Source organism: Parasteatoda tepidariorum, chromosome 3 (genome assembly GCF_982258835.1).
Source record: "Parasteatoda tepidariorum strain Cologne lab strain chromosome 3, Ptep-v5.0, whole genome shotgun sequence".
Taxonomy (NCBI): domain Eukaryota; kingdom Metazoa; phylum Arthropoda; class Arachnida; order Araneae; family Theridiidae; genus Parasteatoda; species Parasteatoda tepidariorum.
In genome coordinates, this window is record NC_141757.1 from 92763599 (window position 1) to 92791508 (window position 27910).

General features: G+C 27.2%; 1 protein-coding gene and 1 long non-coding RNA gene across 2 annotated transcripts in view; one reads left to right on the top strand and one right to left on the bottom strand.

The window, feature by feature from the left end:
• LOC122268271 (uncharacterized) overlaps positions 1-13727 on the bottom strand; it is a 56430-nt gene extending 42703 nt beyond the window's left edge. The window contains exon 1 of the mRNA XM_071183025.2: positions 13216-13727. The gene's annotated coding sequence lies outside the window, so the exon portion shown is untranslated. The remainder of the gene's footprint in view (positions 1-13215) is intronic.
• Positions 7436-26340, top strand: LOC139425975 (uncharacterized). Its single transcript, XR_011637182.2, has 2 exons — positions 7436-7569; positions 26121-26340. It is a non-coding gene; the product is annotated as an uncharacterized LOC139425975 (long non-coding RNA).
• Positions 26341-27910: the final 1570 nt, after the last annotated feature.

A 27910-nucleotide genomic window follows, 5' to 3' on the forward strand; every position in this document is an offset into this window, starting at 1 on the left:
AAATAAAATTACTAACGATAAAACATAGCAGGATATTTATTCGGCACATTTGAGTTAAGAAATATGCAAGAAGAATTAGCATTCAAAAATGTAATATCTTACAAATTACTACTGTGAACGGAGAAAAAACTTTTTATGAAAAATTTCTAATATATAGCTCATTCTCTCTCTCTCTCTCTAACAATAATAATACTACTATATTATTATTATTATTAATAATAATAACAATAATTATAATAATAATTATAATAATAATAATAATAATATTAATTATTATTATTATTATTATTATAAAATAAAAGTAACTGTTTCAGTATGTACTTCTCCCTCTTAAATCCAAAAAACAATTAGATAAAAATATATAAATCTTTACTGTTTTAGAAAAGAACTGTTACTGTTTAGAAGCACTGTTTTAGAAAAGTGTTTAAAAGCATTTTATATGAAAATATTATTGATAAGTGTGTAAGTTTTTAAGTCATTTTATAAAAGAATCTCATGTTTCCTTTGAGCCGCTGAATTCAGTTTAGCGAAAATTACTAAATGGTAGTAGAATATTACTTTTGGCAGCCACGTACTCTTAGATAAAAGCAACCTTGCCATTTTTTTTCAATTTCAAATTAGTTTTGAAACTTTAAAGTTAAGTTACAGTTTGGGCTATTTTTTATGAGATATTTTTATATATATCCGAAAATTAAAACAAAAAAATCATAATATATTCAGTTATTTACGCCTTTTTTTTCCTTTTTTTTCAATATTGCAAGGTGATACATTCTGTTGCTTTAATTTAAAGATTATTTGGTACTTATTTCAAATTGGAGACTCATAAGTATACAATTAATATAGTGAGAATTTTGAAATCATTCCTCTAGTATTTCTAACTGATTAACTGTTTTCTACATAACCTCTTCTCTTTGTCAACGTGTGAGAGAGAATCTAAGTAGCTTATTTTCTATTGATAAATTTTTTTCGTCATTTCTCTTCATTAAAATTAACTGTGGAATTAATAATATCTTTATAAAATAATTGTATTAAAAAAACATTCCCGCAACTACACGTCATGGGCCATGGAGATCACAGAGGTTAAGTCTCCACAATTCCGGGACAAATGGTATGAATGTGGCAATGGGGTTATCCCTGCGCACAGGCCGCCTTTACTTCCTAGACAAGCTGGTACCTATCCATCTGAAGCTGGGCCTTCGAGACGCCACTGGAGATCGAACGCTTGTTCTTCACAATGATAGTGCAGTGCTTTCACCACAGAGCCACCGCGGATCAATATAATTGTATTAATAATAAAATTTGACGGAGATAATATTTCTTTAGTAAAACTTACATAAAGTCTTACATTTTTAACCATTTCTAGTATCTTTCATACATTATTTCCAAAGTTATTGGACTTTTAATGATACATTATGAAATCATTCAAAATATTAAGTTCAAACCACACAGGTAGGTATTAGCAGCTAAATTTTCAATTGACTTTAGTCTGCAAGTTTTAAATACGTCCGCATGAAAGGAATATCAGACCACTTTAATACTTTGATTTCATGAAACTTCATGTGAGATCCGTTCCTTTATGGGAAGTAGAGGTGAAATGAGCGAGCGATGCAATCTGGCATTTCCATCGGTTAGTGAGTGTTAGAAAACCAGGGGCAGAATATTGTGAAATAATCCACGTAATTGTCTGAAAAATGATTATTTAAAAATATTAAAAAAAAAATTTCAAATTTTTATTTTAAAAATGCTATATTAAACTTATTAAGAAACTTTTGAGGAAAATTTGCTGAGAAACATGCTAAAATTAAACTTACTTTTACACTTGCAAGCGCTACACTTGATTGAGCGCTACACTTGATTTTACACTTGATTGAGTAAACGATTCTATAAATAGTAGCTTATATAATTTATTTTCTAGCTTTTGACCTTAAACCTTTATTGTCGAATATGATATGTTAAGACACGTTTCGAATACCAAATTAATCAATCTATAAAAGAAGTTTTTTTAGTTTTATTCATTTATAGGACAAATTTTTCAGTTGAATTTCAACACATTCCTATACAAAGTATAAACTTCAATTTAATATCATTTCCACAGAATCATATAAATATTTTCCAACCATTAAAACATATTAAGAAATGATTTCCGAGTGTTATTTTACGAACGCCCTCCATGGTATTGAAACAGAAAATAGCACCATTTACAACAACAAGAAAAGCAGAATAAATTCAATTAGTAGAACAGCTCTTATTTCAGAGTAAACAAATATAATATTTCTTACAGAATGAGAAATGACTAAAGGGAATTTCATACATTGCGTCCCATTATTTATTGTTAATGTTTATATGAATAGATATAAGAATATTAAATTCTCGTATGAATAGAAAAAAACGAAGTTAGACTAAATTATTTTAAGTTTTCATCCAACTGAGAGACATTACATTGCTTTTTATTCTAATCAAACAAATTCAGCAATCTAATTAAAACCAACTAATTGAGTAATTACTTAGAAATTAAATAAATAAACAGAGTAACAACTTAATCAACTTCTTCAGCTAATTCATGGCCTTTTTATTTTAAAAGTGACTAAATAGTGCTTTGTTTGCACTACGTTTAGGCTTTTATCAAGTAGCTCTAAAAGCTAATACTCTCTTGTAATAAACTAGGCAATTTTTAAACTATATATGGAAAAACTAAATTACTAATAATATATAGCTTACTAAAAAACTAACTTAATATTAACTTTAATAGCTACATAGCTAATAGCTTAATAGCTATATAGCTTAATAGCTTTATAGCTAATATTTTTCTAGATTAAATAACTTAATATATAACTTAAATTATTAATAATATGTACGTATTATAATATATGTGTAATAATATATATTATTAGTAATAATTTATATTATTATTAATTATTTAGTTAATAACCATCAACTAAATTATTGTTAAAAAACTTAATCTTTAACTTAAACTAATTATAATATAGAAGTTAATATGGAACTTAAATTAATTATAATATATAACTATGCATGTAAAGATTAAATTATTAGAATATAATTTTGATAATATCGACTATGGCTGCAAATGGATGTAGATTATTTTAAATATCAATTAAAACAACATTTTAGGATAAGAAATAGTAAAATTTTATTAAAAACCTATACGTGTTTCGATTACACAATGGTGCATTTTCATCAGTAAGATAAAATAAAGGAATGGTAAAAAACTGTAAACATTAAAATCCGACCCCGAAGTTTCATGATATTATCAGAGATAAATATACAGTTTCAACGCATTCTTTTAAGAGCCATAAAATAAAAATATTAAAAAACTAATGATTTCCAAATATTAGACGAATATTGTTCAGCAGTAAGATCCTTCACAATATCACTTGACTTTTATAGTTTTTAAAAAAAGTAGTAGCTCTATCGAAAATCTAGATAAAAAATCTATGAATAATATGAGGTGGATAAAAATCGAACCGATGGCCTTTGGACCAGCAATGTTTTACGATGCATGAGAGATAGAATTCTTGATTGCTGACGTAGCCTTGATGTTCTTTGATTCGAAGTTTGAATGCTCATTTGGTTTGTCCTATCTTTGACAGTCCACATTGTCAGGAAATCTTGCATGTTTCCCAATTGTTAACACTTTCAATTGGTTGATTGAAGTTCGAAATGAGAAACCTATATTCTTTTCTGAGAAAAGATGACTTGAAATTTATGCTTTTAGAGAATTTTTGATGTACGGAAGCTAATTTTCAGAAAAAAATTGGAAGCACAACTAAATTATTTTTTTCGGCTTGGGCATAACCATACTTAGGATTATGAGCACGTTTGGACAGCTTTTTTAACAATACTTCGATTATTTAAGAAGGGTAGCCTCTGTTTGGGGTGATAGCTTTAATATGGTTAATTTCATCCCTCAGAAATTTATGCGAAGGAAAAAATGCTGAGAGCTCTGATGACCATGGAATTAAACACTGCAATATTTTGATTGGTGGATGACAAGAAAAACGGTGTGGGGGAGAAGAAACAGCAAAGGGTTCGCTGTATACCGTGGTTTAAAAACAATCTTCTTTGCGGGTCTGAAAAAAAGGTATGGCCAAAATTACAAGAATATTGTAAAATTTACCGTATTTCTGGCTCTATCAGAACACCCATAAGCACGGTAAATTTTACCCTCAGTAATGAGTTTGGTAAAATTAACAAAATTATTATGTTTTTTATTATGTGCTTTAAAATTTCGTAAGTGGGATAAAATTTGGTAATTTTATCATGATACCTAAGAGCATGGCATAAAAACCATTTATTTATTTGGTTAAACTTATTTTTCAGTTTTGCATTTGTAACTAAATGTGTTGTAATATGAACTATAATTTTGAAAACCAAAATTTCTGGCAAAGCGTTAAATATTTGAATGGAAAAATTAATAAGTGAATGGTTTAAATACCGTATATTTTAGTTTTAATACCAGAATTATTCTTTTTTTTTTACCAGAAATGCTTTTAATATTAGTACAGAAATTTCCCCAGAATTTTTCTTCTCTGTGACAAATGCGATGTGGGAATTACTATTGACAAATACTCTTTTAATTGTGAACTGAATACTCGGGTTTTCTTCAAAATAGAATTTTGAGAGTTAATTTAATTTCTGATTGAGAAAGATTTTTTGATTCTGATTTCATTCAAAAAACCAAAACAATCTTTCACATAAGGAGTATATTAAAAATAACTGTATAATCTCAAACGACTAAAATTCAAAATAGTACATGTAGTATAGTATTGGTATATAATGTAGTATTAGTGTATCATCATTTAGTATTTTAAGATTTCATTTAACAGCTTGGCTGAATTATTGTGTTTGAAAAATTAGATACACTAAACTAATTAATTTAGTAAATAATAAACTACAAATAGGAAATTATTTGCCTGAATTCTTTACTTGATTTTTCATGCTCTATGACTACATAACGTTTCATTATATTCCTAAATTTCGTTGGCAGTTAGAAGAACTGTTTTTATAGTAAAAGGGAGAAAATAATAATTTTTTTATTTACATTTATTTTTTGAGTAATAAGTAAAATAAAACAAAATTGTCACTCAAATAAATTTTTGAACTCAAAATATTATTTATGCTGTTTCTAATCTTTTACATCCATAACGTATTGCTTCTTCATAAGTTTGAAGGGACATTTTAGAATTTTTATTTCATACAAAATAATTCATAATTTTATAGAAACGTATTTTCCAGTAAAAATATAGAAATTTTTTTTTAAAATTGGAATAAAAAATGTGGTACCCTCAAATGTATATTATCTTGATTGGGGGTTAATTTGTTATTTAACTCTCCGCAATTTTAAGCTTCTAGTAAGAAAAGAAAAATGCGTGCACTTCTATGTCAGTTTGAAAAGAAAGATTAATTGCTGGACTCGGAGGAGGCTTTAGCATTTTATTTATGCTGTTTAAATATATATTTTTGTTATCTTTTCTCTGAATATAATCATTAAAAAACTTTGTAAGCAAAGTTACAGGATAACTTTGCCCACCAGATGTTTATTAAAAACTGAATATGAAGTTTTTTTCTAGGAAATATTACTTTTTTTGGTCGTAAAAAAACGAAAAAAGGCTTCACAACAATTAAAAATATATTTATTATTTTTCATTTTATTTATACTAAATACTGAGTTTTTAGTTTTCCATTTAAAAATTTTGTAATAATAATTTTAAGCAAAAAAAAAAGAAAGAAAGAGAACATATATGTGTACGTTATAATGATTATGAAATTTGAAAGAAGAAAGGGGAAAAATCTAATCCAAATAAATACACTGAGATAAAAAAAAAATCGTTTTCTTAGAAGGTTTTTAAAAAACGAGGAAAATGCTGAACATAACTTTTTTGGAAAAGTGAGTACCTTTTCTCTTTCGTTCTCAGATGGCAAAGCTTTAAATATTTGTTAAAATATTTGTTATCTTAAAAGTGTTTGCTTTTAAGTTGCATACTATTGCTTTAAAATAACTCTTAATGCAAAAACTGTATTACTTACTACTTTAGTTCAAACAAATAATGCAACAAATGTGAAGAAGATGAAATCAAAAATATTCCAAGCTACATTATTAATTTCTAAGATTTCCTAATTTTCAGTTCTTTAAAATTTGTTTTCTATTAAAATTATGATTGTAATACGTCTTTTTTGTGTGACAAATAACTTATCAGCGAAGTTTTATTTAAGGGAGCGTTATTCTGCCTGAACGGTCACTCGATTTGTTTAAGTTGGTAAATAAATGATTGATCATAATTCATACTTAATTTCATAAAATAAATATTAAATTTTATAAGAAAGTACGAAACCGAGATTGTATTCCGATTTCAAATAAATATGACAATATCAGAAAAATTATAAAACGTCTGCAATCTCAATTCCTAATTCAGCCAGAAACTTTACGAATACATTTTTTACTGCTTCATCTCACCAGCTCTTCTTTATTTATTTATTCTTTCTTCTTTATGCTAAACTGCAGACAACAAAGCCTTAAAAATCTCACGCGATAGTATTTCCGATTCTACCAATTCGAGAAAGCCTTAAAATTTGCAACTCGCAAAATAATAAAAAGCTAGTTTTTTTTTTCAGTGTAGAATATAATTGTAGACTTTAAATTTTGTTTCAGTAGTTTCAAAACAGCTCTAACTAAACTCTTTTCTATAATATTGATGCACTGAAAGATTACAATTTGAGTCTAAGTTACTTATTCATGATTTTGTTAATATTTAAATACTCCTGTCAAATTCCAATTAGGATGTTTCCTTCCATATAACTGAATATCCTAGAAACCATACTGATTACTAAAGCGTTTTGAATTAAAACTGTCTTCCAGATTATTAAAAATATGATTGTTACGTGTGTATGATGCCATGATGTATGTACTTAGTATTATAAATGTGTAATAAATTTATTATGATGCGTGTCAAAAAAAAATTTTTTTTTTACTCACAAGTAATATTTTTACACACAGATATAAAATATAAGGTATTTATATGTCGCTTTATACATTTTGTTTGTTTATCTGTGCAAATAGTTTATGTTCGGAATTTTAAAAAAAGTAGCTTCTGGTTTAATTTTACCTTAAGAGCAATTTTTTTTAATACATATATTATGCAATAACAAACGTAAATCTACGTAGTGCATATTACATGTTCAAGCTTTCGTTCATTTCTAATGCATATTACATAATCTAGTTTTTTTTTTTAATATTCTAGAATTTAAAAAAACTTTTATTTCAAATACAACCATAGCAACCCATTTGAACATTATAAATCATCTCTGTTTGCTATTCAAAGTATTAAAAAAATTCCTTGATGCACCTTTTCCTTCAAATGTTTTACTTTAACCACCTGTATTGACGTCTGAATCCGTCAACTTTTTTTTCGTTGTAACTTCTAAATTCTGGATAAACCTAATAAAAGAAAGCCAAATCATCCGAGGTGAATAAAGCTGTTGCTTGCGGTTTCACCAATTTATAGAGACTAATTAATCGACAAGGATGCTGACAGTGGTACATGCAATTTTGAAGTGAGTTAAAACACATTTATATTTCCAAACTAATAATTTTTTATTTCATTTGCATAACACGGTTGTGCCTTTGTATATAAAAAATCAATCCGTGGGTCTTAGACACTATGCAATATAATTTTGTGATTGCGTTAAACTGGGAAAAGTAGCAATGAAGAAGACAACATGAAACACCCATAGAGATAATTGAATACCTACAAGTGGCGTCATTGTGGGTATCGATCCTGATTGGCTGTTGAAACGTGGTGTTTCTTTTTGTTAGCAACTGTTCTTTCCATTTTAATTAGAGTAAGCCAAATCTGTTCAATATGAGTTTGACATGAGATCAATTATTGTGTCCTGAGATAATCTCGTAACTAATTAATTCTTCTAAGTAATAAAATATTTCATTATTACTTATCAAATCTAAAGAAATAAGCTATTAGTTTCTTTTTTTAACTGAAGAAGCCAACAATAAAATATGTCTAGTAGTTCTAAAGTTAATACGCTATTTTGTTAATCAACAAGCAGCTGGATCTGATGTTATAGGTTTGGTGGTTGCGTATCAGCGGTCTTCTTCTTCCTAAGTCGAGAGTATCCCATTGCGCAAAGTGGATCTTCAGAGTTGTCATACAGGTTTACTCAAAGTCGCAGTGAGGTATGAATTGAATATTTCGGTATTTAATAAGTGTACTGATTGCTGTACAAAATAAAATTAAAGAATTTTAAAATCATGTTTCTCAAGAGAACTAAAGAAAACAAAAAACTGAAAAGTACTAAAAGGGACTTTTAAGAGGCTTATTTATGTCAAATTGAAAAAACATCTTTTTGTTAGTCTACTTAAAAAAAACGTGCTTTTGAGAGAAAAAATTATTATTTTCTTCCTTTCAGTTCCCTTAGTTTTGTGTCTAATAATTTGTTAATCACAGAAAGAGGCTGAGTTTAGATTGAACATAAAGTAATTTTGCTGGGTGAAAAAAATTTGATAATTTATAACTGTATTAGTAAGGAAAAATTTAACTTGTATCACTATCCAGCAGAGAGCTTCAATTCAAATTTGATCACTCTAGCTATTCGGAAAATGATAGAAATTCTAATTGTTGGTGGAAGAGTAATAAATTTTAATTTATAGGTTTTGAATTGATTGAAACTTGTATTTTCATGAAAGCTCTGTAAAATTTAAATATTTTAAGTTAGTCGAATATATGTCGAAATTTCCAATCATATTAAATTCTGCTTGTAACAGACTGGAATCAATTGACACCCACATTGTCATCTAGCAAGGAATTCAAGTTGAAAGGTTGTTTTTCGAAGGGTCTAAAATAACGCTTTTTTAAAATGCTGTGTTATTTTTATAATTTCTGTGAGTTTGTAACAGTTATTCGTAACTGTTAAGCCAAGTGACTATAGTTAGTCAGCGCCCTCTACGCTGATTCTGAAAGTAGCACAGAACGTCAATATGAAGAAAGACCATCTGTGCTTAAAAAAAAAGGAGTTTTTGATCAGAATTTTTAATATTTTAAGAAGTTAATTAAATATTGCATTATCTCGGCTCATAAAATTTTACGAAACTTGAAAATTATTCATTGATTCTGATAATTTTTATCGAAATTGAAAAATTATGCCAAATTGGAGATTTTTAAAAAAGTTTACTATGCTTTAAAATATTTAAATTAATTGCCCGTTCTCCAAGTTTTACCTACAAGATAGTAAATGGGAACTTTTCGGTTAGCCAGGAGCAAGGAAATTCAACTACTTTTTAATTTATTTATTTTTTTATTATTATTTTTTTATTAAAAGTTTTATGTGTTTAAAAAATGAATAAAGTAGAAAAAAATTTTCAATTTGGTGAAGATCCACCTTTTTCAGTGACTTTTTGCTTTTGTGTGATTAACCGAAAAGTAGCAAATATAGTTTAAAAATACGCGTTCACCTAAACTTTGAAGCACTTAAACTGTGCTTTTTTATTTTCCTCGGCAAATAGGCTTCTATAAACAATGCTAAGTGTAATTAAATGATACTTATCATTTTAAATAATTATACTCATCATTAAAATTATACTTATTATTTTAAATGCAATTATTTAAAATTATTATACTTCTGTAATGAAAATTTATAATACTTTATTGTTACATAAAAGATAAATATGTAAATTGGAATTTATAAAGATAATTTTTGACAAATTACGTGTAAACAATTTTTTTAAAAAAACGAAATTGATATTTTTAAGCATTGAAGTTCTTGAAACAAAAAGACGTAAAGCTGCTGGCCTTCAAAATGTCAGAAAGCTTTTATTTCAAAATTAAACACACTTTTATAAAAGTTGCCTTCTTTTGACTGCATTTCATAACACAAAATTAAGTATAATTTAAGAGTTAACAAGAAAGCTCTCAGTAGGCAATATTTTAAAAATATTCATATTAATTGCATTTAATACTTAAATTTAAATTGGTTGATATGGTTTCCTAAGCGAATAAGTACCATTTCTTCATTAATTTAGCTTTTTAGCGCAAAACTTATTTCAATTTATACCTATAAATCAGTAATAATCAGTATCGTCGTAATTATTGTCGACAGTAAGAATATGGCAATATTTAACTAAATAAGAGAATTTTTTACTTTTCTGGTTCTGAAGATTCATTGACTTTAACCAAGCCTTCTAAGCCTTTAACGGTAAACTAGATTTTTAAAACTAAATTTTATTCTAAAACTAAGTTATTAAAATTTACTGTACAGTGTAAAAGTTTCAATAAAGAAAATATATTATAGTAGAATGTTTTTAAATATTACTTAGAATAATTTTCAATTTAGCTTTAGGATTTTTTAGAGAAGATGCAATCTAAATTCATCTATTGGTGATGTAAAAAATAATTTTATTAGGAAACGAATTAAAAAGAATTTAAATTTTAAAATGATGAAGCACTCCTCAAACAAGAATAGAGACAATGAAAGAAATTATGCAACACTTTTAAAGTAAATATAGTATCTTTTTTTATATAATATACTAGCTGAATACCAGTTCTTCGTAATGAGTGGAAAAAAGTAAATGATCAATAAATTAGTATCAATCAGCGTTACGATATCATGCACAAAATTGAAAAACACATATCAACACAATTAATTAAGCTAAAACAACTCCATGTATTTTTTATCTTCATAATTTGTTGCAATTCTTGGTCTCTTGATGTTGTCAGACTAAGCAAAATATGTTTTTAGGCTTTTATCCTTGTGGGGAGAGTCACATCGACCATGTCAACCTTCTTCTATGAAAAGGTACCTCACCATAAAATCGAGTTAACATGTCTTGTTATATTTTTGTAGTGATAGATACACTACAGTACTCCCCTACCAAAATTATATCTGAATGATAGAATTCGAAGAACGGATACTACTAGTTGACTCATAGCAGTTTCGCGAAAAGCCGGGAGAGCTGTATTTAGATCACCATACTTTTTTTTAGTATTGATTGTGAGAGTTGTATTAAAGTCACGGTCGAGGTTGCTCTTGAGTTGCCCCCAGCTGTCGAATGTATACGTTGCGTGTAATCAAGACTGAGAAGCAACAGCTTGAGGAGGACAATGTCGCAGCCACAAGTAACAAGTCAACAATTCAATGTGGACCATCCATAGGAGAAGAAGGCGTGTTCAAATCGTAGTGAGAGTTTCTGCTAAGGTATACGTGTTCACATCACGTCCGGGTCACCAATGTGGGAAGAACAGTTATCGACAATGTCATACTTCATCTATGAAAAGGTACCCCAACATAGAATAGAGTTTAGTGTCTTATATACTAATGAATTAGAATTATATTTTTGTAGTGGTAGATACACTACAATCCTATTAAGATAATGATTAATTATATTCAGTATCATTTGGCATAATGATATTGCTCGAGGTCAACTCATGATAGTTAAAAATTACCTTAGGCAACAATTTACTCTTTCGGTGTGCTTTAAAAAGCTATTTCCACAGATGTATATCGGTACCACTATTGGTATGTTTAGTACTTATTTAAAAACATCTCTCTACATAAGAGCCTCTTATTAAAATTGATTATGCATCATTGGTGATAATAATAATAATAAGGGGATTTTATATGGTTTTCCTGGACGAATAAGTGTCATTTCTCCATTAATTTAGCTTTTTAGTTCAAAGCTAATTCTTTCATTTTAATTTTTTACTTTATACTTTATACCTTTTCTCCATAATGTAGCATTTTAAAATGCAACATGTTTTTTATTTCAAATCGTGCCTATTAGCAAATTAATTAATTGTAGTTCTCGATAATAATTAGTTATGACGCTAATATTTTTCATATCATTTTTGGCGAGCGAACTAATATTAATATCGGTACTTACTTCGGGGGCCGTAAAAAATCTGCAGAATATTATTGACTCCACTGATGCTTAAGTAAATGTCGTTCTAAATACAACTGGTATTCCTGTTATAAATGCTGTGGTTATGAGAACCTATTATACCTAGTTGCATAATCTAGATACTGGGGTAACAGATCTTTTACTGCCCTCAAGACAGATAAATATCATACTATCACCATACAACACATTTGTGGCACATACATACAACATTAATTTCTTATTATTTGCCGTGTGTTCCGGTGCGAATTCATATGATTAGATTTATCATAATTTGAGTTAGAAATTGAACTCACTAAAATAAATATTTTTGCAACTTAGTATCATCAAAAATGTGATATTCAGAATTAATCATAATTTTTCCATGGCTTAGTAGATTATTTTCAATTTTATTTCATTAGTTCTTGTTTTGCTTCCACTAAATAGGTTTACAGAAACACGCTTTACAAAAGTAAGTGTCATAATATAATATCTCGTGGTTTCATATATAAATTCGGTGACGTCATTCCCAAACGCTCCGAAATTATTAACGTTAATTATACTTGTAGTAACATAACAGGGAAAGCCGAAGTAAAATAATTCATAAGAATGTTCAATAAGATTAATTTTTGATTGATTAGAGCTGCAAGCTAGAAAAATCACTCATAATATAAATTTTTATTAAATACCGTTCCTTTGGGATTAGCATGCGATTCGGAAGTAAGTTGGAAAAAGTTTCTACCATCTCTGAACGTACTTGCACCAAATTCGGTGCGGATCAGTTCAGAATTGAGAATTTCTATAAGGTACATACACCACATACAGATAAACATTCCGATATATATATATATATATATATATATATATATATATATATATATATATATATATATATATATATATATATATATATATATATATATATATATATATATATATATATATATATATATATATATATATATATATATATATATATATATATATATATATATATATATATATATATATATATATATATATATATATATATATATATATATATATATATAGACATAAGTATGTATTTAAATTTATACATATATACGTATGTATATAAAACTTGTTGTATTTTAACTAAACAATACGATTTTTTTTAAAAAATCGTAAAATTTTCAAATATTTTTCATTAAAAAAAATTTGAGTAAAAAAGTTTCATTTAATTTAATTGTCTTATGTCCCAAAAATTATAATCTCGTAATATATAATTCCTGTGGTTTAAAAAGTAAATAAATAAATAAAATTTTAAAATATAAATAAATAAACATTCTACATACCCATCTAATCATCTGCAACTAAATTTTATTATTTTCTCAAATCAGTATGAATCAACAATTTCACCGAATAAATCTTCGCACAATATTAAATCATTAAGAATGCTCCACTTCATCAAATAGTAAAATGCAACTCCAAACTTCAACATAGTCCCTTCATCTTCAGCATCAAAAGAAGCGCGAGAGCAAGTGAAAAGGATGAAAGAAGGAGTAGGATGGAATGCGAAGACAGTTTATTAGTGGTTTAGACACTTGGGGGCGTTGGGGATGCACATTGTCAGCAAAGGTGGTTTTATGAATTGAATGAGGAGATTTCTAAAAGAAAAAGAATGAGCTTAACCATTTATTTTTATTTGAAAATATTCTTCGGGAATGGGAAAAATACTGGAATGAACATTTTTCATTGAAATATGCTAACGGAAAAATCGATAAATGAAATATGGTGAGGAGTTTTATGAAGTAAAAGATGTACGAAAATGAAAATTTAATTTTCTAAAAGTATTTCCTTTTTTTTTTCTTTTTTTTTTCCTGACGCTCTCCGGTGTAAATTCCTTTAATTAATTAGAATGGTTTTTATTCTGCGTAAAATAAATGCATGTAAATAATTTAAGGTATTTGTTTCGTTTTTTAGAATAATAAAATTTAAATTAGTAGATATTTCAAATGAAACAATTCGAGTATTAAATATTTTATTTAATAGCTTTTATTTGATGAATTACAATCATTTTCTTTTTAAGTAATGCTATTTCTTTTTAAAGGTATCTGTCGATGGTCTATTCTTTTGGCGATTTTTATAAAAAAAAAAATCTGTTAAACGATCTGTTATTTAAACTCTTTTTAATAATGTGTCTTTAATTGTAATAACAATACTTAAAAGTGTATAATAATTATATAATGGTGTGTAAATGTAATGTGACCAGAAAATACTGTGTGAAAGTAAGATTTTTTAATTTCATGCATTTTTAATTTCTACAAATATGGTGCTAAAAACTCGAAACTGGTTCGTTTATTTTATTTTTCGTGTATATTTTCGTATTTTTGAATTGAAAGTTTTTTAAACAAATATCTGTTGTTTAAAATTTTTGAAAAGAAATTTAAAATCTCTTTTATCAGCTAATTCCTTTATCAGCTAATATGAAAAGTTATTATTTGAATATTATAAATAGTATTTAAACAGATCTTGTATAAAATCAACACTCTATTAAATAATTTTGCATGTTCGTAGAATGACTTTGACATATTTGTGGGAAATAACTTTCGCAACCCATAATTTTAATTACAAAGCTTTACTCTGAATGTGAAAACTTGAAATTAATAGTTATACATGAGAAATTCTGTGTCAAAACTCGTTCGACATTTTGAAAAGTTTTACCAGAAAGACATAACTCACTTTTTCCAGACTGTATTAAATTCCTTTAGAAGAAGCAGAAGTTCGTTTTTTAATTTATTTTGATAGTGTACAGGATATTTTCGATCTTTTTGTTTATTTAAAAAAGTACCTAATTTATTTTATTATATACTTTGAAAATAACTATAAATTGCTAAAAAAAAGTATTATTATTAAAACGGTTTAAATAAATATTTATATTGAATTTGCGAAATAAACGAAACTAAAAAGTCATTTAAAAAAATTAATATTTAAGTTAAAAAGCAAAACAAAAAAATAGAAAACTTTTAGCTATAAAAAATAAACTATAAAAATTACATAAAGGGCTCATTTAATTGTGTAGTGAATAAATTCGAAATGTATTAACATTTTTATAAAAAAATACACTCACTATACAAAGAAAATAGGAAAATAAAAAAATACTATTATAAAGAATGAAATAAGGAAATAATGAGAGAAAAAAATTATTATGTATATATATATATATATATATATATATATATATATATATATATATATATATATATATATATATATATATATATATATATATATATATATATATATATATATATATATATATATATATATATATATATATATATATATATATATATATATATATATATATACAGAGAGAGAGAGAGGAAACAGCAATTGTAAAAAAAGAAATTTAATTGTTTCATTTGTTGTCTGTTAAAAGTTTTCTATAATAGGCTGTTTTAAAAAAATATTTCTTACAGAGTGGATGATGACTAAAAAAAAATTTTAGAAATCTATAGTCTGGTTGGTTATAATTGATATTTTGTTTTCGTTACGAAACGATTTGTTTTAAGAAACGATTTTTGTTACAAACTTTTCAGCTGCATCTTATAAGAAGTAATTTGTTTTACTTTTTTCTTGATTTTTCTTTTGACTTGTTCCTATTCTTGCTTCCTCTTTCCTAAATACTTAAATACTTTTATTTATTTCAGTGCATTTTCTACTTTATTTGTGTTTTTATGCGAAAAGTTTAAATGTGTGGCAATAAATTATTACCAAATCAACTTAACCAAATCAAATTAGTACAAGTAGTAGCCTTAACCAAATCAAATTAGTTCATATTAAAGGTCAAAGTGCTGAGTTGAGATACTGCTAACTACTGCTTAGGTCATACTATACCTCTCATCAAACTATATCTCCAATTAATTAAAAAAATTACCTTTTCTAGCACATTTTAACAAAAATTTACTACAAAGTTATAAATAAAACAAAGTTCTTCACTACAAGCAAGTAAAGTAATAAATAAAACAAATTTACAAAGTTATAAAAAAAAAATTATAAAAACATTAGATGTCTTCTTAGCGATTTTTATATAAAAAGTTTAAAAAAAAGCTTCCTCCATCTATTCCTAAGTTTCGGAAAATCATACCTAAGCTATTTCATTTACGATAAAACGTAATCAATTTATATGGATATGAAAGACAATGGATTATAATAAGGTAATTTAAAAACATGGCAAAAGAAATTCTGGGCTTTAATTTTCTTACCGAAGTCAAAACCTAATGATAAATTTGCATTAAACAGCAATTTCGAATTTTCTAAGAAAACCAGTAACTTAATTTTCAGCCCACCCTGCGAATATCAACTTTACTTTAATCTAAATATAATCGTCCTTCAAGTCGAAAACTCACCAAATGGTTGCCATAAATTTAATTTCTGACATAAAAGTTCAATTTAATTCTTAGGCAAATTAATGTGAGTACATACCGATAATTAAGGTATTTCAGGCAATCGTTAGGTTATGTTGATTAACTGCGAAAGTTTCGGCATTTCAAATCGAAAGTTAATATAAATTAGTTTCTTAAGATATATTAACTTGTAAATGAAGAAAAAGTGTTTTATAAATTTCCTTTTACTATAGTTTTAAGGCTACAAAGAGTAATATATGAAGTGAGAAATGTATACTTTTATACCTATATGTATGGGTATAGAATTATTACTTTCATTCAGCAAATATTAATTATACCTAAAGGAATTCAAATACATATTTTATTATAATTTTAAATATTTTATCAAATTTCCTGGCTTCTTAAGCTACAATAAATACAGATTTTTGCATATTTACATAGTTTAATAACAATTAATATCACGCTTTTAATTTGTATTAAATTAATTTAATTAATTTATTTAATTAGTTTAAATTATATTAAATTTATATTTATAAATGTTTGCGTTCTTAATTTAAATTAATTTTAAGTTGTTTAAAGATCCTGTCAGTATTGAAAGTCTCTGGGCGTTTGCCACATGACTTGAAAGAGTGACCTTTGTTTCATGGAACAAACCGGAGGCACTTTAAATTTAGACTAAAAAAACACAATAGATTTTTATGTTTTCACGAATGTGATAACTCATCTATTGCCGCACATTGTTGGAATCCTGAGAATAAATTCGTTTTTGATAATGTCAAAATTCTTACTATCCCTGTCACGCTAGCTCATCTTGATACTCTGGAATCTAATTCCATTCATAAGAATGCCTATTTATATGAATGGAATAAGTTTCTCATCACCTCTTCGTAGTTCATGAAAATGCATTTTGCCTTGATTTGCCTAATTAGACCACTGCGGTTTTTCTGATAGTTTGTTTAAAACTATCAGAATATGACAAAATTTTACCATGATTCTGACTCTATTGAAACATCACAAATCTCGGTGATTTCTATTCATATACTTTGATCATGATTTTGGTAAAATTGGCAATAAAGCATAAATTTATAATATGTGATAAAATTAGGTAAATGTGGTGATATTTAGCAATTAATGAAAAGAATTGGAGATCAAAGATATATCGGAAGTCGTTGTGGGGAATTCTGCAGAGGAAGCCATTGCCCCACATTGGGCTGTCTGGCAAACTATGATGATGATGGTGATATTTCGCAATTTTTTTATGATACCTAAGAGCATGGTGTGAAAATTATTTATTCGATTAAATTTACTTGTTAGTTTTGTATTTTTTACAAGATATGTGGCAATAAGAACTATAGTTTCGTAAACCGGAATTCTGATAAATCGTTATCGTATGAACGAAAAAATTAACAAATGAATTGCTTAAATTCAGTATATTTTGATTTTCAATACAAAGATTGTGGATTTGTTTCACCGGAAATGCCATTAAAATACAGTACGGTAATTTTTTTCTCTGTGTGCTTTTATTTCACAGTTTCACCAATTTTGTTCTTCATCTTAATTTCTCCCTTTTCCATTGGTAACTTCACGCTTTCTGTTTAAAATCGCATTTAGTTTCCTCATTCAATGTCAGGTGAATTTTGAAAATGAGCACCTATTTTTGAGTTCTCGAAGCTTATAGACATTTTTTTTACCATCTTCATATTTTTGAAGCAAATGAAGTTTTACCTGTATATCATCAAGCATGCAGGACATTTGTAGTTTGTAGTATTATATCATGCAACCTCAGTAAAGTGTAAATTAAATCTTATTTTCGTCAAAGATGAACTCTAATATCGTCCACTTAAGCTCGAGGAGCTCAATAATATGATTCTCCGATTGTAAGATTGCAGTAAATTAGAATAACAATCTGGTCCAACATGTTCCAATATTTCTAACAGTGTATTTCGTTCGTTATTTTGTTAAAACTTTATTAATAATCTTTCCTTACTAATCAAAGAATGAAACTGACTTACACAAATTCAGAAAAAGACAAAATAAGAAAATAATAACAAGTCAAAATGGAAAAGAGCTAAAAGAAACTAAAACCAAATTTGTCTTATTTTAATTATTTAGAAAGTTAGGAACACCAATCAAGCAAACAATTTTGGGATTGGGAATTTCAAAATTGCATTGAAGACTAATAATTTTCCTTTTAATTACTGTAATTATAATTTTTTAATTCAAGTATTTTAAAGACGTTCAAATAATTCGATCGATATTGAAGCCCGCATAAATAGGCCTAGGCGGTGAAATTTAGGATTTTTTGTTCCTCAAGAATATAGATGGCAGCAATTTTTTGAAATTTTTACTCATTGAATGTTTTTGCTATATTTTTCAAGATTTTCAAAAAGGGTCAGAACTTGAAATATTTCTAAAGATTTTTTTCAAGATTTAGCAATTCATATTTTATTTTGATTTGGTTATTCTAACTGTAATTTTATCTTTATTTGTTTTTCTTATATGTGGGCGTTTCATTATCTCTGTGTGCTTTTGAATTGTGTTTGTATGTCATTAATTTCTCATTGCATTTATAGTTCAATTTCTGATTTTTTTAATGTTTTTTCTTATTTAGTTTATCCATTATGGGGCCTCAGAGCACAGTCAGTTTTTGGTATTACCACTGAGGACAGAAAGGCTCCTGTGAGTTGGTAGACAGTGTGTCCCCTGATGAAGTGCTGCTTTGCTAACATACTTATCTTCAAAAATTCTTAGTTTTTTGCTTGATTTGAGTTTCTAACTTTCTAAATTAATAATCTTTCCTTACTTAACTTTAACCATTTCTATATTTATTTACGAGCCAAAATAAATTTTAAAAGGGATTTTTAATATTTCCTACCCTGTAAAAAATTCAATTATAGTAAAATTGTGGTAAAAATTACCGCCGATGCTATGTACTGTAAAGTCCATGTTACGGAACAAAAAATCTGATATACCATAATTTTAACAGTAATAATTACCTTAAAGTCACTGAATCACTCGAAGTAAAAAAAAAATATTACTATAAAATTATACTTCACGATTTTACGGTAAAATTGATTTTGCGAATGATGCTCCTAAAGTGGAATATTCAAAAATATTATAAATGATTGTCTTATGCATTAGAAATATTAATGGCAAAGCATTTCATTTCTTTCCAAATGTTTTATTCCAAATTATTTATTTATTTTTTTTATTTCGAAAATTGTATTCTAAAATATTTCATTTTTTTTAGTTAGAATATTCTAACTTTTTTTTTTCGAGCAATTACTTATCATAGTTTTCAAAGAAGGAAAGTACGCCTCATTAAAACATATTCTATGAATATAAAAAAGCTCTAATTATAATCCCTGACTCATCAAAATTAATGCATTTTTTTCGCGCTAAATCTGAGTCAAAGAAAAGATAGGCTTTTCTTCAACAAATCCATGCGCTTGTTAGTTCTTATGATCATGCCATGTGTTATTAATCATAATTAAGTCTTTGTTACGGCACACTATTTATATGTACAGTGCGCAAGAAAATAAACGGACCAACCTGAATAATTTTTGATCAACTGATCGAACTTCACTTTCTAGGACTATTTCGTAAAGGTTCAAAGGGGTGACCTCAAATATGTTTATTAATTAGTGCAGACGATATTTTAAGTTACGAAATCAGACACAAAAACGTACTTTCTATGGATAAACATACCTCTTTTTCAATGGATTAAGATTTCCGACCCTCAAAGTACAGGGGGTAGTCGCAATCTAAGAAATAAGGTTCCCATAGTTTGTTCAGGAGAGCTATCCAAAGTTTGGATCCCTTAACGTTAATTTTATTTTTTCCGTATTTGGTGAAATTTACGTATTTGATAATTTACATTTTGTAAATTTTCCGTTCATATGTCAAAAGTTTACCAGAAATATAGTTATTATTACCACATAATAAGTAAAAATAAAAAACTGAAAAACAAATTTAAACGAATAAACGATTTTTTGCTATGCTCTAAGGCAGTGTTCCCCAACCTTTTTATCACTGCGGACCTGTCAACGTTTGATAATTTTACCGCGGCCCATAGGAGGGGGTGGGAACGTTGATTATTTATATTTCAGATTATTTTGATTTATTAATTTTAATTTAATTGTATCTAAACATGCCTTCAAAATAAAATACAGTTATACCAAAAAGTAAATATAAAGTGATTTAACATTTTAATTTACTAGAACAATAAATTAATGGGAACCCTGAGCTTGTTTCTTTGCAATGAGATAGTTCCATCTGGGGGTAATCGTTTTAAAACGTTTAAAAATTTATGTCACTACCTTCGGGAGACCTTTTTTTTAAATAAATAAAATAATGGAACACAGATATTTTTAAATTTTGGTTTAAACCTAGGAATTTAAATTCAGTTTCAATGAAATGTGCGGCCCGGTACCATTTGATCCACGGACCGGTACCGGTCCGCGGACCGGGGGTTGGGGAACACTGCTCTAAGGTGTCAAGAAAAAAATGATCAAATTTTACCACATTCACCAAATTATAGCATATATGTTTTGCTTTTGCGAAAAAAATTTTATCGTTTGAGCCTTTTTTTCACTTTAGGGGGAAATTAGTTGTATTTTTTGCAAATGTTTGACTTAAACTCATTGACTTTCATTTTTTTTTTCAAATGTTTTTCACTACTTTGGGTTTAACTCAATTTTTAGATGTTTGTAGCAAACTATGCATCTTGGTTATAAATTTCCTTGTGCAATATATATATTTTATTAATAAGTAAGGTATTTCCCAACCATAAAAATCAATACAATCTTAGTGGTACCATCAAGAATAAAGTTGGGTTTCGATGAAAGCTTATAATGGTAATCATCTAATTCGTGCTGATCCATCATAAAAAAAACATCAAAAATTTTGTCTTTAAATCAAGAATTTCAGTTCTAAAGGTACTAGTCAGTCTAAAATTTTTGATTGATACTATTTTCGAGAAAAATATGAACAATTTTTTAAAATCTTAACTGATATCTTATTAGGAACTCTTTGTGTCCAAAACCATAAAATAATGCTGAAGCAGAAAAATGAAAACACATTTCTTGCCTTTCTTGCAAATAAAGTAATGATAATATTGACTTAAAATAAGATTCCTACCCATAAGGTCTCAATAATTTCCCATAAGCCCTAAAAATATGAAAAATATCAGATAAATGAAATATCAGCAATAATATTGCAGTCCTAGTGTCAAACTCTGCTACTCTCAGGTTCTAGTATTTTTGAGTCAAACTCTATTACACTTGTTTCAAATTCTGTTACTTACTAGTTAGTCCTAAATATACGGGAGCCAATGGCAAATTAGTGCCCTGATTAATTGCTAACCATCATTTTTTTTCCTTCGTAAGATATAAAGAAAGTTTTTTTTTTGCATAAATGTAAAAATCAATAAAAGTTTAAATTTTTTTTTAAACTGTTATTCAGTAAAAACACTGTAAAATAGTAAAAAATCAAAATTTTAAAAAAATAAAACAAATTATGAGATGATAACTAAGGATAAAGCAATGGACAAGCTCTCCTTCAATAGTTCATATGCATTCTGATACTTTGAAATTCATGAAAATTCAGTAAATATTTAGTAATATTCAATAAAATGTTCAGGAAACTTTTAAAGGTAAATAATAATTTAAAAAGTTGTTTCTGCAATATTATTTAGTTTTTACAGTAAAGTATACTGGAATGTTAGTTTAGATTAATGTTGATAGTGGACCGTGGTAGCTAGCTTCTCATCCACTATGACGTCCTATATATGTGACGAGATGATATAGGAGGAAGTATGTAACTTGTTAAGAGGACGCTATTCCACGGAATAAACTTTTAATCGCAAATTTTCTTTCATCTCCATAAGTAATTTAAAGTATTGAAGCAGGAAAAATCTAGAGTAAGCTCTGAAGTTTCAAATATTGAAAATAAACTTTCAAAATATCAAAATGATGTATGAGAGGGTTCAACAATATGAGAGGGGAACGAAATGGGGAAGTTCTCTAACAATAATTTGTTTGCCTTTTGAAAATTCTTTCGAATAAATTCCTTCTTTTCATTCTAGCTACGAAGTTCCTCAATTTCGATAATTTTTACTGTAAATATTCCGGGTTTTTTTGTTTTTGCACTGTTTAATTAGAAAAAAACTATTAATAATAGCAAAATAATACATTATTTTCAAAAACCCTAAACAAAGCAAAATATTTTGCCTTCAAAAAAAAGGAACGTTTTTAGCACAGTTTTTAATCTATGTCTACCTGAGACTTTCATATTATCGAAACTAGTTCCTTTCTCTTAGGAACTAGACTCAAAACACGTATACATCACTCACAACATCAATCTCATGTTAGGTGACTTGATCACTACAATTACATTACTTCCCCACGTGTTTCGAATGATATTCCCTAGAAAAGGAATACAGAAGTCCCTATCATAGACAGAGCCTAAAAATAAATAGCGCATAAATCAGAAACATTAGGTATTTATTTAGAAAATCCTTTTATTTTATGAAAGTTACCAAGTTTAAAAGTAATTTGCAATGCTTACGGCTATGGAGGAACATCTAAAATACTCGAATAAAGCAATTTGCCTCCTAAATTCAAGAAAATTAAATATATAATCTTTTTTCTTGAGGTTTATTTTTCATATATGATTATTTTTTTAAAACAAATGGTGCCTGGTAAGTTAAAAAAAAAATTTGGTTCTAATATTTGTTAGCATTTCTAGTTTTGATACATAAAAATTAATTTCCCTACAGTACAGTCAAACTAACTCATAATGAACTTTGATTTAACGAGAACCCGGATTTCATGAACGAAATCGGAAATACTTGGTTGGTACGATGTAAAGTCTATTGAATCATAGCTCGCTTTTAACGAGCAAACCCCGGTTTCAGCGAGCAATATTTTAGTGATTCATGAAAATTCCACATACTTCCACATCTCTAACTCAGCTCCGAAAACCAATAAAATAAAATGAGTGTACTACAATGAGTACACTACTTGTGCTTCTTGTGCAATTGAGTTTTAATTAAATAATTTCTAATTAATTTAATCCTGAGTAATTAATTAACTGTGTAATAACTTCTTGTGTAATCTGCAGAAATAAAAAATGCATAAATTAAGTAGGGGAGAGTGGGGTCAATTGTAACAGGGTGCGATTGTAACAGAGCAAAAATTTCGAGTGTCGGGTTCTATATTTGGTTCCTAGGGAGCGCACAAGGTGTATTTAATAAATCTACAAGTACACCCCTGCTGGCAATCATTTTTATGTACTTTTGAAAGAGTTACATCACAAAAGATATTTTCACGCTACGTAAGTACTTTTTTTGGTATTAGATTATTATATTGTAACAAAGTAATTTTGTTTAAACAAATAAAAATTATTAACCGAATATGTAAGTGGACACCTTAATTAACATTTCAATAAAAAAGAATTAGTTTTGTTAATTAACTAGCAATGTTTTTAACAAATGAAGCTGAAATGACGTCTTGGGGACGATTGTAACAATAAGTAAAGGGACGATTGTAACAGCTGAAAATAAATAATCCTATGTTTACAAACCATTACTTAACTCTTTAAGAACCACCAATAGTTTCCCATATCATTTATATTATGTTGCATGTGCATTATTTTATTTGTCACCTTTCACAGCATAAATTAAAATTTTTAACCCCTTAAAGTTAAAAGTTTAACTCTTTAGGTCTCTGCTCATTATTATTTTCACTCCTAAAATATCACTACTATTTTGATCAATAAAAGAAATATGATAGTATGTATAATTAACTATGTTTAAGTTGAATTTATGAACTGTTACAATTGACCCCGTAAGTGGGGACAATTGTAACAAGTTCATGATTGTCAAAAATTGTTAATAACTAATATAATAACATTTAAAATAAGGTATTTATTTATTTTTCTAGTAGAGGATAGTCTACTTTACTCGTCTGTCAATTAATACTAATAATATATTGGATTTTTTGTTAGTTAAAAATAGTTAAGTAAAAAATGTTGCAATTGACCCCACTCTCCCCTACTATATTTATAATTTAGTAAGTATAATGAACTTTTAAGATTTTTACCAGTTTTTTACGAGAATTCGGTTGTAGCGAGCAATTATTATGGTCCCATCGTGCTTGTTATAAACGAGTTTGACGGTAGTAAATATTAATAATAACAGGCAATTTGTAATTGAAGGAAACTAGAAAAAGAATGCTTGCACTGCTAGAAAATTCTCAGAGAAAAGGGTTAAAGAACAATTTATTTAATTTTTATTTTAACCCAAAACAGTCAAATAACCATTAAAAAAAAGATCGTATTCATACTGTTAACTCTGTTATTCATACTGTTAACTTAGTGACTATTTCCACCTAACACGGTTTAACAACCTAAATCTTATCAAGGCCATCTAGATCCAATTTATGAAGCCATTTAGTTCTTTGCAGCTGGGTACATACTGTAGCCGAGAGGGCAAATGCGTCAATCTCATGACCGATTGAACGACGGATCGAGTTCCAGCGTTGATATTATAATATTTCTTCCATTCCTTAAACACACGAAGAGTTCCCAATGTCTTATACACACCCCAATTTGGTTCCCTGAGCTATAAAAGCAAGAAATTTTCACTCAAGTTTAGATGGCAGAACTACAGAGCTGCTTAAAACAAAAAAAATCTAGTATTTCCCGATATTCTCCCGATAAATATACAACTAAACAAACTAATTAAGCCACATTATGTGATTCAATTGACAAAAACACAACTCAACTACAACATAACTCCATTGTCGTGTCCTTTGCCTAACTCCAATGTCTAGTTAAATTTCATTTTTACAGTTTTGAAACCAATTTTGCCTCCACGGCTTTTTAATCACTCCAGTTGTAAACGGTATGAAGCCCATAAAGGTAAAGAAGTGTCTTAAACCGTAAACTATATGGTTAATTGGTTTAACGACTAACACCGGTTATTTACAGTAATTTTAAACTGAAAATTCTAACAGTTTTCGTTTTAAGGCAATTTAAGTACTTATAATATTCCAATTATAACTAATACATTTTTACTTATTGTGTATATGGCATTAAACATTAAATAAATTAGACTGTAAAATATTCCAGATCAAATTATTGTTAAAAGTAATGTCACTCTTGTGGCCGGTACTTTTTACTGTAAAATCTTTTTTTACCTGAACATATAACTGAACAAAAACTGCAATTTTTACAGTAATAATTACCGTAAAATCATACAACCACTCTAATTAGATAAGCATTACTTTAAAAACTACGATATAATATTTAATGGTAAAAAGAGATTTTACAGATGAGCCACCCAAGTTGTTGATACTTTACATCGTAATTTGATTCGGAATTTTTTACAGTGTAGTTAGTTTCTGATCCTAAAAACGACTAAAAATAGAAAAACTTTTGTCTTACACTATTTAATGCGTAATCTGCAAGGGTTGAAATACTTTAAATGTTTTATGAATTTCAGTACATTAAAGTAAATTACTAAGTTTAAGTTCTGAACACCAAGAAAACGTTATAATCAAATTGTGAATAGGAGAAAACATTATGATTTTGAACATTAAGTTTTGAACACTATTATTAAATAAACTATGAACTTGAATATTATTATAAAAAAAGTTTAAAATATTTGACTTTCATTTCCTTCTTAAGAAGCATGTAGTCTAATGATGTAATTTATAAACTCAAAAAATCCCACATTACAATTGCTAAGGCATAATAACTGAAAAGTAATTTTAAAAATTTATTTTTTGCCTCCTTACCTCAAATAAATGTTTTTTGGTAAAAATATTATTTTGAAATATCGTTTACAGGACAGAAAAGGAGCTTAATGGTAGAAGCTACTACATTCCAAAAGTACATACAGATGCAATTGATGGACGGTCTCTTATTTCCAAGGATTTAAGAAAGCATTCCATGTGAACCATTCGAACACAAATAATCCTTTTCCGGAATCATAACAAATTATATCGGATATTCCAAAGTACGTTTTGTTCTTCGTGTAAAAGGTTCGTGAATAAATGGAACAACTTACTTGTCGTGAATTATGATTCTATAAATTGTGAAATGTAAGAATAACTGGAAATAAGAATAATCTCCCTTCAATAATTATATTTCTTTAGATTATTTATTAATAAAAATTTAACTATGTAAAAAAACTGTATAAATGTTTAAAGAATAAATTCTCAAAACTATTCTTATTTTAACTATGATAAACGTCCAAAAATTTTATATTGTTAGTTTTTTTTATGAAAAACTTATTACTATTATTCATAATATATTTTAAGGTTTCGAGATCATACCAGTTGTTTTTTTTTCTTTGGGGGGGGGGACATTGTTGTTACTTCTTTTTAAACAAATGATATACAATTCTTAAATTTCAGTTTTTAATGGAAAACATTAATGAAAACAAATGCTTTTGTACATTTTAGAAACTTCAGTACAAGCCATATTTTAATGGCAAAAACTACTTATTCCTTTATTAATAAATAGTTAATGAATGAGTTATTTGATTGCTACAGCAAGACAGACTGCCTCAAATTAACCTATGTAAATGAAATACTAATTTCATTTAAATTGATATTAAATATGAAGGCTTTATGGAATCAATTTTTAAGGTATTCATTGTACAAATATTTTGATATTAAAATCTGATAGAATTTAGCCGTGATAAATGAGATAATTGAAATTTCATTAAACGGTAATTTAAATTTTTATTCAAGCGATTATTTTCAAAAATACTTTTGTACATTTTGTATGTTTTCTACTGAAGTTACTAAAATGTACAGATAGTTTTGTACATTTTAGAGATATGAGTAAAAAATATATTTCACTGGTAAAGCTTATTTCTTTTTTGATAAATATTTAGGGTTATTTGATCTTCAGAGCAAAATAGACTGCGGCAAATAACCTATTTAAATGAAATACTTTCATTTGAATAGGAATTAAATATCGAAGCTTTAAAAACTAAATTTTTAGGTATTTATCGTAAAAATATTTTGGTGTTAAAATCTGCTGACAGAATTTAACCTAAATAAATTACACATTTGAAATTTTACTAAAAATTTATTAAAATGTTTATTCGCACAATTATTTTCAAAAATGCGCTTTCAAGAATCTTTCCAGTTGTTAATAAATGATGATACCCTAGAATAATTTAATATTTATTTTAAAATCAAAAAAAGGCAACAGAACAAAAATTAAAGAGAAAAAAATTTTGAAAGTATATTGCTAAACAAAACTCTTATAAAAACCATATCTTCATTAAAAAAACACATACGAAAACGGATTTTGCTTAAAAAAAACTCGAAAAATAGCAATATTAAAAAATTTTCTCGTAATAATTTTAGTACTAAGCCATTCTTGAAAAAGAATGGGTATATAAACACTTGTACATAAAAATATAAACAATGGTAGATGTAAATCAACAACTTTGTTTATTTTATCTTTAAAAAATCAATTTTTAAAATGGGCTTCTGGTAAAACGAATATTTTTAAGATGCTTTCTGAGGAGAAAAAAAAGACATTTATTATTTTATGTTCAGAGTGTATGTATTTTATTCTAATAAATGGAATATTTTCCTGGAATTTGGATATGTTGTCA